Source organism: Sturnira hondurensis, unplaced genomic scaffold, assembly GCF_014824575.4.
Source record: "Sturnira hondurensis isolate 20B ecotype Veracruz unplaced genomic scaffold, ASM1482457v3 Scaffold0022319, whole genome shotgun sequence".
In the NCBI taxonomy this organism is placed as follows: Eukaryota; Metazoa; Chordata; class Mammalia; order Chiroptera; family Phyllostomidae; genus Sturnira; species Sturnira hondurensis.
This window is the reverse complement of record NW_028094950.1, coordinates 918,282-933,643: the sequence shown is the minus strand read 5'-3', so window position 1 is coordinate 933,643 and position 15,362 is coordinate 918,282. Positions and strand designations below refer to the sequence as shown.

At 43.4% G+C, this 15,362-nt stretch overlaps 1 non-coding gene across 1 annotated transcript; it reads right to left on the bottom strand.

The window, feature by feature from the left end:
* Positions 1-11,022: 11,022 nt before the first annotated feature.
* LOC118979448 (U6 spliceosomal RNA) lies at positions 11,023-11,126 on the bottom strand. The gene has a single exon (XR_005064919.1). It is a non-coding gene; the product is annotated as a U6 spliceosomal RNA (small nuclear RNA).
* Between the last annotated feature and the right edge of the window lie 4,236 nt (positions 11,127-15,362).

Here is a 15,362-nt window from a genome sequence, read left to right as displayed (position 1 = left end):
GCATAGCACCAATGTCATGCCACATCAGCTGCACCTGTGCCCGTGTGACGACTTTCAGACCCAGATAAACACCACCAAGGGCATCAGGATGACGGGCACAACAGAACACCTTAGTGATTGATCTGTTTGTTTTCATCCTGGGGCTCGGGGTCTATTAAATAAACACTGCTATTTTGAAGGGAAAGCAGGAGGAATGATTATTGCGTGGCCTTTATATTTCTTGTTTGGTTTGGATGTTGCTGTTGTTTGCTCTTTGGACTTTTTTAAAGGGGGAATCATTTTTTTTTTCTCAGACAAATAGACTTGAGCACAAGCAGCAGGACTTCACTCACCAGCTCCAATTCCTCACTGAATACATTCCACAGCTGGCAAGATGTCAACAATTAGCTGATTTCCCTGCTCTGTTGCAAACTTCTGCTCTGTGGCCGGATTAGACACGAGAAGCAGAGGGGCCCCTTGACCTTTCCCGGAGGTCTCGCCCCCTGAATGCTCCCCAGGCCGAGTCCCCTCATGTTAGGCAAGTAGATGAGTTTGGGGTAGAGCAGACAGTTGTGCTCATTTTGCACAAAGCAAGCCAGGGTTTGAGGGCAATTCTGCCTAGCTGCTGCATAATGTATCACGTTTGGAATTATTTAATTTGAAGAAGAAATTCTTTATAAGAAAACTATTTATAATTGAAATTAAGAAATCCGAAGGCATATAATGCCCCCTCCTACCAACTTTGAAATTGAGTTTGTTTTCCAGTTTTTAAAACCCGGGGGGGAAAAATTATTCAGAACGTACATGTCCTTTTTCTTATCTGTTCGTCCAAGACAGGCCCTTAATTAGTATGTTACCATTTCTTTACCTGTAAAATTCAAATCATATCACTGAGAATTTTATGAGTGGAATGATTTAAAGCTATTTTTAAAGTAGCTTGCTGCAGCCCTGGCTGGTGTAGCTCAGTGGATTGAGCACCGGCCTGTGAACCAAAGAGTAGCTTCTTCCCTTATTCCCTCCTGAAAACACTATACCTCATGGAATCACAGCATTAACACCAGGTACACAGGAACTTGGAATAACACAAGCTAACTCTGCCTGCCGCCTACCCACCAGGCCCTGCACTGAATGATTCTGAGAATGACGTAAGAGGAACCTGCACGTCCTTGTAGCAACTGGTAGATTCCAGTAGGGGTGGCGGTGACTCTCCCCATTTGCTCATCAAGTTCTCTGGGATGAGCCCAGAATTAAATAAGAAATTGGAACGTGATGCAAGACAGTCTGTACATTGTGAGAAGGGTCCTCCAATTTTCGCGTTTTTGAGAGCAACTGACAACGTGATTCCCTCCTACACTACTTCTTGCTGAGTACCACTCAAAGTGGGGTCTGTGGACCAGGGCCAGTGTGAGAACTGTTTGTCAGTGATCTGCAATGAACTACACACAGAAATTACAAGTAAACATGTGAATAGTTGTAGAGCAATCTGACATTACCACAACAACCAAGGAAATAATATATGGACTCATCTTTTTTACACAGCAGGCAGACTGGTCAGGGGGTTCCAGACTTGGTTGGTTAATCCTACCCACTCAAGACTGCATTCAGTCACATGTCACAGGATATACTTAACCATGACCAAGTAGAAATCAAAAATGCTAGACTGAGCCCTGGCTGGTGTAGCTCAGTTGATTGAGCATGGGCATTTGAACCAGAGATTTGAGGTTCGATTCCCGGTCAGGGCACATGCCTGGGTTGCAGGCCAATTCCCGGGGGGGGGACACTCGGGAGGCAACCATGCACTGATATTTCTCTCCCTCTCTCCTTCCCTTCCCCTCTAAAGATAAATAAATAAAAAAATCTTAAAAAACTTTAAAAAATGCTAGATTGATAGATAGAATGTTCTTTGCCACAGATAGTATGAGAAGCAGCGTGTTATCACAGTCACCAAACTTGTAAATTCATTGTCCTTGTCAGCTGAATGTAAGCTCCATGTGGACAGTAACTGCCTTCTTCAGGGCTCTATGACTGAAGCCTCTTACAATTCCTGAGCTGTTGAATGAATGAATGAATGAATGAGTAAATGAAAGAAAGAGGAATGATAGGGTTCTATCTCCCTCTCAGGTTGGGTAGCCATTAGATGTCAAGAGAAGGTGATCACCATTCATAGATCACATGAAGACAGGAATCACGTGTAAGTTCTCACTCTCCCCACTTACTCAATCTTTGGTGTCAAAGCAATGAGACAGAAGACTCTGGAATACGTCTCCAAATGTGTAGGTCGTGCCTCTAGAAGAGCCTGAGTCCCTCTGTAGACTTCACTGTATCACTACCTTTTTCAGATCACAGCCACTCCAAAGGCAGAGTACAATCGACATTTTTTATTTTAAGTACTTATTGTTTAGAAGTTGTCAGGTCCCATAAACATGCCATAGCTCTTTGCAAAGCTCAGAGAGTGAACAAGGCTAAAGTTCACAGGGCTGCTGACATTACAAAACAAACAAACAAACAAACCCACAAAAGTCATGACCTTACTTCCCCAAAGGACACAGGAGAGACAGACCACACTCACCGTATCATAATATTTTGATTTAAAGTATGTTGTGTTGACAAGTAATAGAAAGAGAAAGCAATAGGCTAGAAAGCCCCATGACTCCCATCCGAGGGTGGCACGATCTCCTCAGAGGGCCCCGGAGAGGGGTGAGGCTCTGGTTCTCCAGCTCTGCATAGCAAACCCCTCCAAATTAAAATGATACCAAAAACCCACCGTGATGTGAAGTTCACAGAGTCTGTGGGTCAGGAATTCACAGGGGGTACAATTGTCTCTGCTCCACAGGACCTGGGAGCACTGTTTCGAATAGCAGCTGAGTTCTCAACTAGGGGCCAGAATCATGTGGAGAAGTCTTCACTCATATTAGTTGGCACCTAGGCTGACATGACTCAAAGGCGGGGCTTAGCTGGGGTTGTGACCAAAGCAGCTATATCTGTATCTATACGTTGATATCTATATGATATCTGTATCTCTACCATCTATATCTATACATCAGTATATCTATGTATCTATATATCTTGCTTCTCTCTTAAGGAAATGAATTGGGATTTTTCACACCATAGCAGACTTGGGAGAGCCAATTTCTCACATAAAGTCTCAGGCCTCCAATGTGAAGACTCACTGAAATCAAGGAGAAAGGTACATGGGCACTTAGGGCCAAATCTCAGAAGTTACACTGTATCGCTTTCGCTGTGCTGCAGTGGTCAAAGCAGGCACAAGCACACCCACATTCAAGGGGAGGTGACATAGGCCCCGCCTCTTCATAGAGGTGTCCAGGAATGAAGAACAGTGTTTGAAAACCTCTCCAGTACAAACAACTCCTGAGAATTTAGTGAACGACAGCCGGGGATGTTAAAGATCCTACAAAGTGTGTGATTATTTTGCACCTCAAAGAATTTGGCTTCCTAGAATGCCCGGAGTGCTCCTGTCTCCAAACACTAGACCCCCAGATTTAGAGAGACGGATAGAAGCCATTTAACCCAAGGACACATTTCCAAAGGGGAAATCCGGGTCTGGGCTGGATGGGCTGAGAATGGACTCCAAGCATCTCTCCTTGAACACGGTTAGCCCTACGCCCCTTTCTGAAGCAACACAGTTTCTCCAAGCAAATCTGTGTCAAAATCCCTAGTGCACAAAGCCATCGGGGGATGTTAAAACTGTGGTGAGCGTATGATGAGTAACAGGATATTTATATCGTCTCAGAATACCTGCCCACTCATTATTTACTACTTAAGTAGAAGAGAGAAGAAGGATTTTACAGTGGAAACCCATGGTGGGTACCAACTCCGCTTGGTGATCAGAGTGACAGACGAGCATCATCTGACTCCCGATATGAGGTGTTAAGAAGGTGCAACATTCCTTACATCATATTTCTGCCCAAATGCACAGCCTGAGTGTAATCTGGATTAAAGGATATTCTGAAAATAATTAGACTACGTGTTTTGAAAAGTGTTAAGATCATGAAAGTCAGCCTCCTTCCTCTCAAGTAATTCAGAAAAAAATACTACATGGGTAGGCACACACCATAATAGAGGAGAAGGAGCAAAAAAAGTAAGTGGACAGAATGTAAACAGTTGGTAAATCTGGAAAAGGGGTTTGCAGATGTTCCCCTACTACTCTTGCAACTTCTCTGTAAGTTTCATGCACACTTGAAATTTTATTAAAACAAAGAGTTACATGATCAGCAGCAACAAAATATTTCATTGTGGATTTCTAGGTGCTGTGTTCTCAGCTGCAGTAATTGCCTCAGTTTCTTAAGTGTCCAAGCAGTAACAGTGTAAACAAACTACCACGTTCTGAGCTCTGCTCTCATGAAACTCTGTCTGAATTTTAGGAAGTGGATCTGGGACGTCTGGGGAGATACAAACCAGAATATTTCAGGGTCCAAATGCACCCTCCATACAGATCTTTCAGGTCAAGTCTCAGGCTGCAGATAAAGTTGGTTTAACAGAGACCCAAGCCCAGAGGCTTAATAAAATAGAAATTCATCTCTCTCTCATCCAGGAGTCCAACAGAGTTGGGCAGCTCTGCCGTCCTTAATCTGAAGCTCCCACCTCCGGGTACAAGAGAGAAGTTTCCTTTTCCATTTCATAGTCAGAAGAGAGAGGGAAAGAGTGAAAGACACACAGCTTCATTATAAAAACCCAGTCTGGAAATTTGCGTAGATCGCTTTCATGATCACTTTCTCGGCCAAAATTTAATTACATGTTACAGCTAGACAGTAGGGAGGCTGAGTCATCAGCCTCTATCTGGGTGGACGTGGGCCACGTTCCTACCTAAAACTCAGGATGGGCATAAGGGTATATTATTAAAAGGAAAAGAGTGAGAAAGGATAATGGTAGGTAATTAGAGCCCCTGCCCAGGAAACGGACATTGGAGGGCTTCTCAGGGACCGGCTGAGCATCTCAGCCGTGTTTCCAGCAGGGGGAGGTGAAAAACTCATGGAAGAAATGGGGTTCCAAAAATAGCCACCGTTCTGTTTGGTACCCATTTCAGCAAATTATTTAAGTAGCGATACGATTTCCAGAGACCCGACTGCTTGATTCTGGAGACAAAGACCAGCCAGGGCTTTCTCTACCGGGGACAGTCCGGATTGCGGGGGTCAGATTATTTTTCTTCTGTTGACAAAGTAAAACGTCTTTCCACCAACAAGCTGTCCTTATCCACGCCTGCTTTCACTTGCACGTGCACGTTCACACACATGCACACTCACAGCCTCGGGGCGTGAGGTTGCTCCGGAGGGGCCTCAGGGTCCTCCCTTCGGGATCGTCTTCACTGATTGGGAGCGCGAAGAATGTTTATACTGTCGACTCTCATTTCTTTTATAGGGTTACTAAATGGTTTTAGTAAAATAACAGGCAAATGACTCGACAGTGCTTTTTAAGGGGCCATGTGTTGACTTGTCAAGTTCATGAGTGGCTGAATTGGTTTACGGACATCTGAAAAAATAACTTATCCCAGAACAGGCAAGCTCACACATCTGTCCTCGAGTTGATTAAAGCTTTCTTTCATTGTTTTGAAGGTTTGCACTCAAAACACCATCCAAAATGTCACTGTGTCTCCTCCCGTTTTTCGTGTTCACAGTGCTGTAGGATGCAGATGCGTATTCTAGCAGGCTGCGTGGGCTCTGCTGCTCCTGCCTGGCCTCACCGTGCTTTTAGGAAGGTTCAGAGGGAGCGAACAAGGGTCCGAGAGAATACTGACTGCTTTATTAGAATAATGAGTTTGCAGCTTTAATCCAAGTCCTGAAGATGCGGGGCCCACGTTAGGTATTTATTCTCATCATCACAGAGCCTGGGGAAAAGACAGGGACACTCACGTACTGGGAAACCACAGAGCCCGAGGCCCCCCAGAGTGCTACACGGAGGAGTTCAAAGTCACCACGGGTTGCCACAAGGTATTTTCCTGGCCCATCCTGTGCCCTGGGTTTGGAAGAATTGACACCTCCTCCCTGCTGATCACCCGTCCAAACACCCAGCTAGACTAGTCTGTGTGTCTCACTGGTACACCCTCTTCAGCCAGTCCTGCTCCTGCCCAGTCACAGCCCCAGAATGATGACTTCCAGGAGAGCTGACAACCCTGGCTGCTGCCACAGTCCTCTCAGTGTCAAGATCAAGAGCATCCCTAGACAGAACTGCCAACTCCACTGCTTTGGAGACCCACCCACTCCGCTTCTCAGTGACTCAACCCCAGCCGAGGGCTGTCAGTCGGTAAAGGCAACGTCATTCTTCCGGTGATGGGTGTGGTGTTGGAGTAGGACGGGGTTGCACACCGGCTCTGCCACCTCCCAAGTCTGTGACCTCGGTGAGGGACACCTGTCTGTGCTACAGCCACCTGCTTGTTAAAAATCCCATCGAAAATAGTACCTACTTTCCATGATAGTGTAAAATTAAATAAGCTAATACATGTAAATCACTTAGAACCATGCCTGACATAATTAAGGCTCAATAAATATTACCTAACGTCATTAATATTATTGTTGCTACTATTATTAAAGAATCTGACAAGCGGAACATCATTAGTGAGACGTGCCCACAGCAATTTCAATAAACAGGGAAATAGAAGCCTGTGTGGTGTGGATGGATGAGTGACGGGGCGGGGGGGGGGGGGCTGAGAAATTGGAAATGTGGAATTCGATCAAGAGGAGAACAGATAAGAAACCGTTTGAAAAGGATCAAAAGAAATCAACCCATTCTTTTGCCAGAAAGTACCACGACAAAAAAAATTGTTATAAAGCCTGGTAATTCTGGTGAGTTGGTATGAATTTAAGTCAGTCTATTCAGGGCAACACAGATATTAACAGTAGCTTACTCAAGCAAAGTACTTCAAAGTTTACGAAATAGTTCATGTCTACCTCATTTCCCTCCTGAGTCCAAGGGCCGAAGAGAGCCCCCAGACCCGACTTTACCCGAGGAAGCCAGCTCTCAGGGGAGGTGCCGGTCCCAAAGCACACACCCCTCTGGAGGAGACTTCTGTCCCAGCTCTAAATCGTCAGTATCTCAGAGAGGCTTCTATGCGTGAGCCCTGCAGACACGACCCTCAGAGACCCCCCATCAGTGAGAGCAAGCCTGTCCTCTCAGGAGCTGAAGAGCTGCCCCCAGCAGCCAAGAGCCTGCAGAGGTCCCACAACAGAGCCTTTATCACTGTGTCTGGCCGTTGGCCTGGGGTCCCCAGGCAAGGGCTTTGGCTTACCCTCTTCCCCAGTCCAGACCCCTGGCCATCTTCCTCTTCTGTCTACCTCATGCTTTTTCCACCGGACCTCAGACACCTGAATGGAGGGCAAGCCCCTCCTTCCACTTCAGAACACTGGCCACTGGGGCACCCCCTCCGGACGGATGGCCACACTCCACAAGTGGTTTGCCACCACACGTGCCTTATCTCTATGTCAGATTTGGGAATAAGGTAGGTTTCACTTTCTCTCAGTCCCCTACCTTCCTGTCACAACACACCTGGCGCCTGTCACCAGGGGCTTTGCTCCCTCCTCTGGCTCTTCTAGTGGTTTGCACAAAGTCCTGGTGGCTCCACGGGGCATGCCCTGTCAGCCTTTCTCCTCCTCGCAGCTCCCTGGGGTCTGACTGTCTAAATGTGAGAGGCTTCGTGCTGAGAGACAACACTGACCACAAGAAACCTGGCAGAGACTGGTGTTGGCAAGGTCACTCTGGGGACAGATCCAGCCAAGTGGGGCAGGGACAGGGCAAGGGATGCTGGTCGCCCTGAGAGGCCTTCCCATCCCCAAAACGGGCATGGCCTTTGCTTACCCAGGGCTAGAGCCTATTAAGTGGACACTGCGAGGCACTCACCCTCCTTGCTCTTCTCCATCCAGGACAGGACCACCGTCTGAAAGCTCTCCTTGCATATTGAAAGCATTTTAAACATTTTGTTGAAAAAGGCCTTGGCCCTTTATTTTACACTCCTCTAGGCATAAGCAGCAGCTCTAAAGACTTCATTTCAATACAGCGAAGAGTAGGAAGGGGTCGTAAAATTTGGAGCTTTACATGAAATAAATCCTCTAAATGCCATGTTCTTTATTAGGAAGAGGGAAGACATCGTGGAAGTAAGAAGGTAAACGCATTAGTTCCTATTGCTGCTGTAGCAAATTATGGCGAACTTAGTGGCTTCAAAAACAAACTTATTACCTTACAGTTCCAGAGCACGTCTCACAAGGCACAGGCAGGGCTGCTGTCCTTCATGGAGGCCCTAGGAGGAGACTTGCCTTTCCTGGCTGCTCGCTGGTGCTCACGGCCCCTGGCTTGAGAGCCCTTCCATCCCCAGAGCCAGCAACGGCAGGTTGAGTCCTTCTGACATCAAATCACGCTGAGCTTCTCCACAGTCACATCTCCCTCCAACGTCCCCTCTTCCACTTCTTAAGGACCCTCTGATTATATTGAGCCCAGCTGGGCAATCTCCCTATTTTAAAGTGCAGTGATTAGCAACATTAGTTCCGTCTGCAACATTAATTGCCCTGTGCCAGGTAACCCTAATACATTCACACGTTCCAAGAATTAGGATACAGACATCCTTAGGGGAGGAAGAATCATTCTGCCCACCATGGTAGACACAATTATGGCTGTGCTCAGCTCACATTTTAGCGATCCTGGCATGGAACTCAGAAGTTGGGAAGACGGTTTCATGGGAGCCTAAACCATCCCTGCATCCTCCCAGCCTCCGACATCCCAAATAGACCTGCCAGATGTTCCAGTCACATGGGCTGATCAACACTCGGGTCCCAGGGGTGCAAACTGGGGCAGTGTCCTGTGGGTTGTGGAAAGAGCACTGATGACTAATCTCTGTAGAATGCATGGAAGCAAAAGCTCTCTGAACTGCCTTGCCTTACCCAACTCCTTACGTAATGAGTCTTCTCCATGTCTTTGGTAAATTATACTGAGTGACGGCCCAAGACGCTGAGGTCTCTCTGCGACTTGGCTAATTTCTGTTATACACTGTCACTTCCACCAATTGAGTCGGATGCTCAGCCATGTCAGTTGTAATTGTCCCCCAACCTGTTTATGCCAGTTGCATGTCCTCTTTATAATTATGTAATTTAATTAAATGTCACACAAACCAATGAAAGATGAACATAAAAGAGTTGTTTTTATGTGCACCAAGTGGAATGCCTTGGAAGGACTTGATAAAGATGAGTCACTTCCAAAACTAAAACAGGCAGGCAAATTAGATGGTAAAAACAACTGTAAAAGATAAGCAATAAAAGCATAAAAACTCTCAAAGGATTTTGCCAAAAGGCAGAAGTGGCGCCACTGGTGGGGAACTAGCAACAGTGAAGAACCTGCCAGAGCTGGAGCGCCGTGGAAGCAAGGCGGGGAAATCCTGGCTGATGCAAACGAGCCGTGCGGGCAATGAGAATCTTGCTTTTATTGGCCGGAGAATGGATGGATTTGGTCACCGCTGGGAAAATCATGCATCAGTCACCTGAGGATGGATGTGAGGATGGTTCAAACAGTGCTGTGTGGTCACGTATGAGCATTGTTATCTTTTTCAAATGAGCAGGACAGCTCCTTCTCAGTCACAGCACTTGCTGTTCCTGAAGACCCTCGCTGCCTTCCTGCCTGAAACTAGCAGGAATCTTGAAAACTTCTCTCTGTCTGAAGAGTTTGTCGCCCTGTGTGTGATCCCAGGCTGTCAGATCAGGTCTGAAAATAATACTTCTCTGGTAATTTATTTCCAGAAAATCCCAGCTCCTTGTTTGGTCACCTTTCCCCTATTAGAGACAGTTATTTTTTAATTTGGGGAATATTAAGGAGCTTCTGGTGGCAGAACTGACCTCATCCTCCTGCTGCTCATGAGTGTGCCCAGAGAAGAGGACAAATACACTCAAAGAAGTCAGACCTCAATGGATTCCAGGCAGTGGGAGATGATAACTCAGGAACCCTTGCTACACATTTTCCCTGTCTCTCCTTTCTCTGTGGGTTTTCTCCCAGCCAGAATGCAGTCTGCTGTCTGTGACCCTGGGGTGTATGGCTGCTCTGGAAAGGTGTGTTGGGTCATTGAATGAGCTAGAATCCTGGTATTGTATGCACAGATGCCCAGTAAAACATGGAATCTGTGTCCCTAATGCTTAACCAGCCCGGACCGTAAAGGGGCAAGGCAAATGTAACTGTATGTGGGTGGGTCAAGAAATAGATATTTTAAGATAATTTCAAAACCAGAAAATAAGCCAATAGACTTATAACTTCAATTTCATCAGACTGAAGAATAAAAGGAGAAAATGGTGTATGTGACATAAATGTCTCACGTATCAAGCAAGTCAACAAATCATATGAAAGTTGGGAAATCATATCTAGATTACTGCTAGGAGAATTAAAAATAGAAATAGCTAGAAGAAAGTGTGGGACAAGGAATCATTCTTCACTGGATACTCGCTGGCACTGTTTGAATTGATACATACACAGTAAAAGGCCTAGAGATGAGTACACTAAACTTTTAAAATGTGTTCGTCTAGAAAAGGGCAGTGGAAAGGGACTGAGAAGAGAATACTTCTGGCTTTGCCTGGCCTCTGCATCATTTCCAATGAGTGTGTGTTTGCACTGAGATTAAACGTGGACAGTAAGTGATGATATGTTATGAAGTGGAACATCGTGACACTATGTAGACTCTCGCTGTTGTAGAAGACTAATGGCATGGAAAATGTTTATAATACGTGAGAAAACTTTGAAAAGCCTCAGTCCTGTTCTGATATGGGCAAAACGAAATTAACCACATTTACCCAAGTTGATTGATGCAGAGTTTTAAGTACATCTAAAGTTACTCATTTTATCAGTTACAATTTTTAAACCCTTGCTGGAAATAATCACCTTAAAAATAGAAGTATTAAAATATAGTGAAATGCTCATGTTGTCCACCCACTAGACTTTACATTCTACTGTAGAGTCTTTCATACTTTTCCATGAATTTTTAAATTTTTAGCCTATACATATAGACATATAGACACAAACACACTATTAAATAAAAATGAAATAACATAATTCCCATTCTTCTGCAAATGTAATAGAAATAGTTCAAAACATGTATATCATTCTTGCACTGGGGCCTTGTTAATTTTGTCTGTTTCCTTCCAAGTCAACAATATAAACTGCTATAGTGAGAATATTGTTTCAAATATTATTAAAATTATAAAGACTCTTGGATTTAAAATGAGTTCAAAGACAATTAGCTTAAAAAGCCCAAAAGGCTTTATTGAGTTAACAGCAACTTTAAAAAATGAAATTAATTTTAAAGCATTGATTTTTTTCTAAAGGAGTGAGACATTTAAATTGTTTTTTCTTTAATTCAGTGTTTCAACTTATGAAACAGAAATTAACTCAATGTAGCTTCTATACAGTATTTGCAAATAGGTCTCAATATTCACGTGATCCAACACCACCACTTGCCAGGCTGCTTTCCATGGAGCTTGCTTTCCCCAGCAAGCAGGTGCAGTGGTCAGCAGGTGTGCCCTGGACAGCATTGGTTGGGAAACTGGGGCTTGGGGAGCAGGGGGCATCATTTAGCTTGAGAGTCCTGAAGCATCACTGAATGGGATGGTTCTACGTAGGTACCCCTTAAAGGGATGGCATGGAAGATTTAGGCTAACGCTTTTTTCTCAATTTTGTATTACATTATTGGGGTTACATTGCTTAGTAGGACTACATACGTTTTAAGTGTGCATTTCTGTGATACACGATCTGGACATTGCACTGTATGCACACCACCCAAAGTCAAGCCATCTTCCGTCACTGTGTATCAGGCCCCCTCCACCCGCTTACAACTGCCCCATCCCCATCCCCTCCTCCCCTCGGTAACCACCACACTGTTGTCTGTGTCCATGAGTGTCAATTTCATATCCCACATAGGCTCACCCTTGTTGTAGGAAAATCTAACCTTGGTATCTGCTACCTCCCTCTGGGCTTGCAGCCTCCTGATGGAAAGACCATGCCTTCACTGAGAACTGAAGTAAGAAGGCACTTCCTCTGAGTCCAGTGTCCCCTGTGGGATGCCGACACATCGAGGTTTTGTATGAGAAGAGGAAGGGCCACACTCTCACATGAGACCACAGAGTGGAGAACCCAGGCTTCCGATTGGGTACTATGATTCGCAGAAGTGTTTATTAAACCTCTCTTATCTACAGGCTGTGCTGAGATGCACGCCCATTGGTGAGTCAGATCTTTGTGTTCTAGACCCAGAGCCCCTGTGGAATAACCAGAATAGCTGAGTAACGATTTCTTCAATGTGACTCAGCTCCCTAAATGTAAAATGGGCACAACAAATAACACCTGTGAAATACAGGTTTTCTAAATTCTATCTTGATCCAATTTGGGGGACCTGGCTAGAGGCCAGTCAGTTCCCCTTCTTGAGCAGCCAATCGATTCCACACCCCCCAACCACCTCCCTTATCAAACTCTCATATGTCAGGTCTCTATCGCCCATCCTAATCATCCCAGGGCCAGGTCAAAGACAAATCTTGATGGCCCTTAAGCCCAGGGCTTGTTAAAATTATTCAAATTAGCCAATCCTAAATACGCTTGCCCTGTCTTGCTCTTTTCTTCCCATGGAAACCAAAATTAAGGTACTTGCCACTGTCGCCCTCCCTGCCTCTGTCCCACGACCAACCCTAATGTTCCCCTGAGTGGCCCCATGTGGCAGACCGTGGCCTCCCCTGGGAATGTGGGTATCACCACACTGTAAAACTGTTCCTGCTTTTTCTTTCTTGATCTCTGTCTGGCCTCACATAGCTCATCCAAGGTAATATGGTTAAAACAACCTGCCCTGAGTAGCTCACATATTACTTTGGAGATATAGTAGGATAATGGATACAAAACACAAAAAACTAACATAATATTTAATGGCAAAAACTAAACTACTTCCCATGAGGGACAAAGATAAGGCAAAGATATCTGTTCTTGCCTCTACTATTCAGAGTTGTGCTAGAGGTCTAAGCTAGCTCAGTAAGGTCGGATAAAACAAACAAACAAAAAAGGCATACCAACTGGGGAAAAAAGAATAACTTTTTATTTACAGGTGACATAATTATACATAGAGAAGATGATAAGAAATCTAGAGAAAAATATACAACTAATAATGACTTGAATAAAGTTTCAGGAAGCAATATACAAAAAGTAATTACACACCAAAACAAAGCATTGCAAATTGAATTTTTAAAAATGCATTTTTGCTTCAAAAATTAAACACTTAGGGATAAATCTAACAAAGCACATGCAAGTTTTGTTCACTTAACACTGTAAGACTTTACTGAGAAAAATTAATGAAGACTAAAATAAATGGATAAGTAACTCATGTTCACAGATTGAAAGATTCAAGTTGTTAATTCTCACCAAATTGGTCTGTAGATTCAACTCAATGCCAAATTAGGCATGTTTTTTTAAAAATAAAGTAAATTGATCTCATAATGTATATAGAAATGCAAGAAATAGAGAATACTTGAAACAGATTTGAAAAGAAGAAAAAAATGAAGTAGTTGCATGAAAAGTATATGACTTGGTTATGTATTAAGTCCAAGTAAGACAAAAGGATAAACAAATAGGTAAAAGGGGAAGTATTCAGTGTCTGGAAATAGAATGATGAACATATGACCCATTGATTTTTCTCAGGCCGAGGTAATTCAGTTGGGAAAAGATAGCATTCTCAGTGAATTGTGCTGGAAGACTGGGTATCTATAAGTAAATAAAGCCTGACCATTACATGAAAATCAACTTGAAATGATTATAGGCTTAAATGTGAAAAGTGAAAACTCTAAAACCTTGGAAACAAGCATGGGAAAAAAATCTTTGTGATCTTAATATACACAAAACTTTCTTAGCTAGGAAAATAATACAAACCTTAAAGAAATCATTGATAAATCAGACTTCATCAAAATTTTACCGTTTTTCTTCAAAAGACACTAGTGAAATAACAATAGTCTATGACAATATATTTGCACTAAAGATGCGTTTGAAAGATGATTTGTATCTAGAATGTATACCCTACTCTTACAACTCAACAATAGGAAGACACAATCCAGTTACTAAAATGGACAAAATATTTAAACAGAAACATAAAAAAGAAGTTATATGAGCACCTAAAATGCTTTCCCAAGCCATTCATCACTTGGGAATGCAAATAAAAACAAATTCATACACTAGAATAGCCAGACTTTTAAATGACTGGCAATACTAAGTGTTGGTCAGGATATGAAGGGACAGAAACTCTAACGTACGCGTATTTAAGAGTTCCTGGTAGAGGTATACCACTTTGGCAAACAGCCGATTAGTTTCCTATCAATTTAAACACGCCTTTACCATATTAACCAATAATTCTACTCCTACATATTTACCCAGGAGCAATAAAAACTTATGACCAAAAGTTGTATTCAAAAGTGTTCATAATAGCTTAATACATAATAGCTCAAAATTGAAATGCACACCAATACCCATAACAGACGAATTAATAAGCCAATGTCATTGTATCTATGTAATAAACACTACCTTGCTATAAACTATTGATACACACATCAAAAAGAGTGTTCCAAAAAACGTTATTCTGAGAAGCAAAAAACACAGCACCGCAAGTATGTATGATATGATGCCATGTATACTAACTTCTATAATGCATAAATCTCATCTATAATCCCATAGAGATCAATAGAGGCCTGAGCCAGACATGCGGTTGCCGTAGGGGTCTGCCGCAGAAGGTAGGAAGGAAATTCTGGGGCAACAGAAATCGCTGTCTCTATTCTTTTTGTGGTTACATGGGTGTACAAATTTACCCAAACTCATTGAATTGTATACTTATAATAGGTCACTTAAATGTAAATTATATCTCAATAATGTTTATTGGACTTTTAAAAAGATCATCAGTGAAAGGTACCAGAGTTTTGGCAATATGAAAACAAACAAGACCTGAAATGTATTTTGAATCCCTATCTCAGGGTAGAAACCCAGAACAAAAAGGTATTCTCCTCACGTTCAGATGTCTTTGTCCATCTCTGAATAATGTGACCTTAGAAGGAAGTTACTGTGCTGTGCAGGCCCTTGTTGTCCCTTTAAAAGAATTATCTAAACTAGGAATATCAAAGGACATCTGTGAAACAAAAGCTTTAGCGTTTTATTTGCCCTTTGAATACAGACTTCCTGGAAGCCACAAAGAACTTGAAGAAAGATTCATCTTCCTTCACTGGAATCACCCAGCCTCTTCCAGAAAGAACAAACCAGAGAAATTAACAGGAGAGAACAGAGAGAACTGCATCTGATCCCAGCTCCTCTGTTTATCGGCCTTGTGATTTTGACAAAGAACTTAACCCTTTCCAGACTTGCTCTCCTCCTGTGTTAACTGAGGACAGAATGTATGT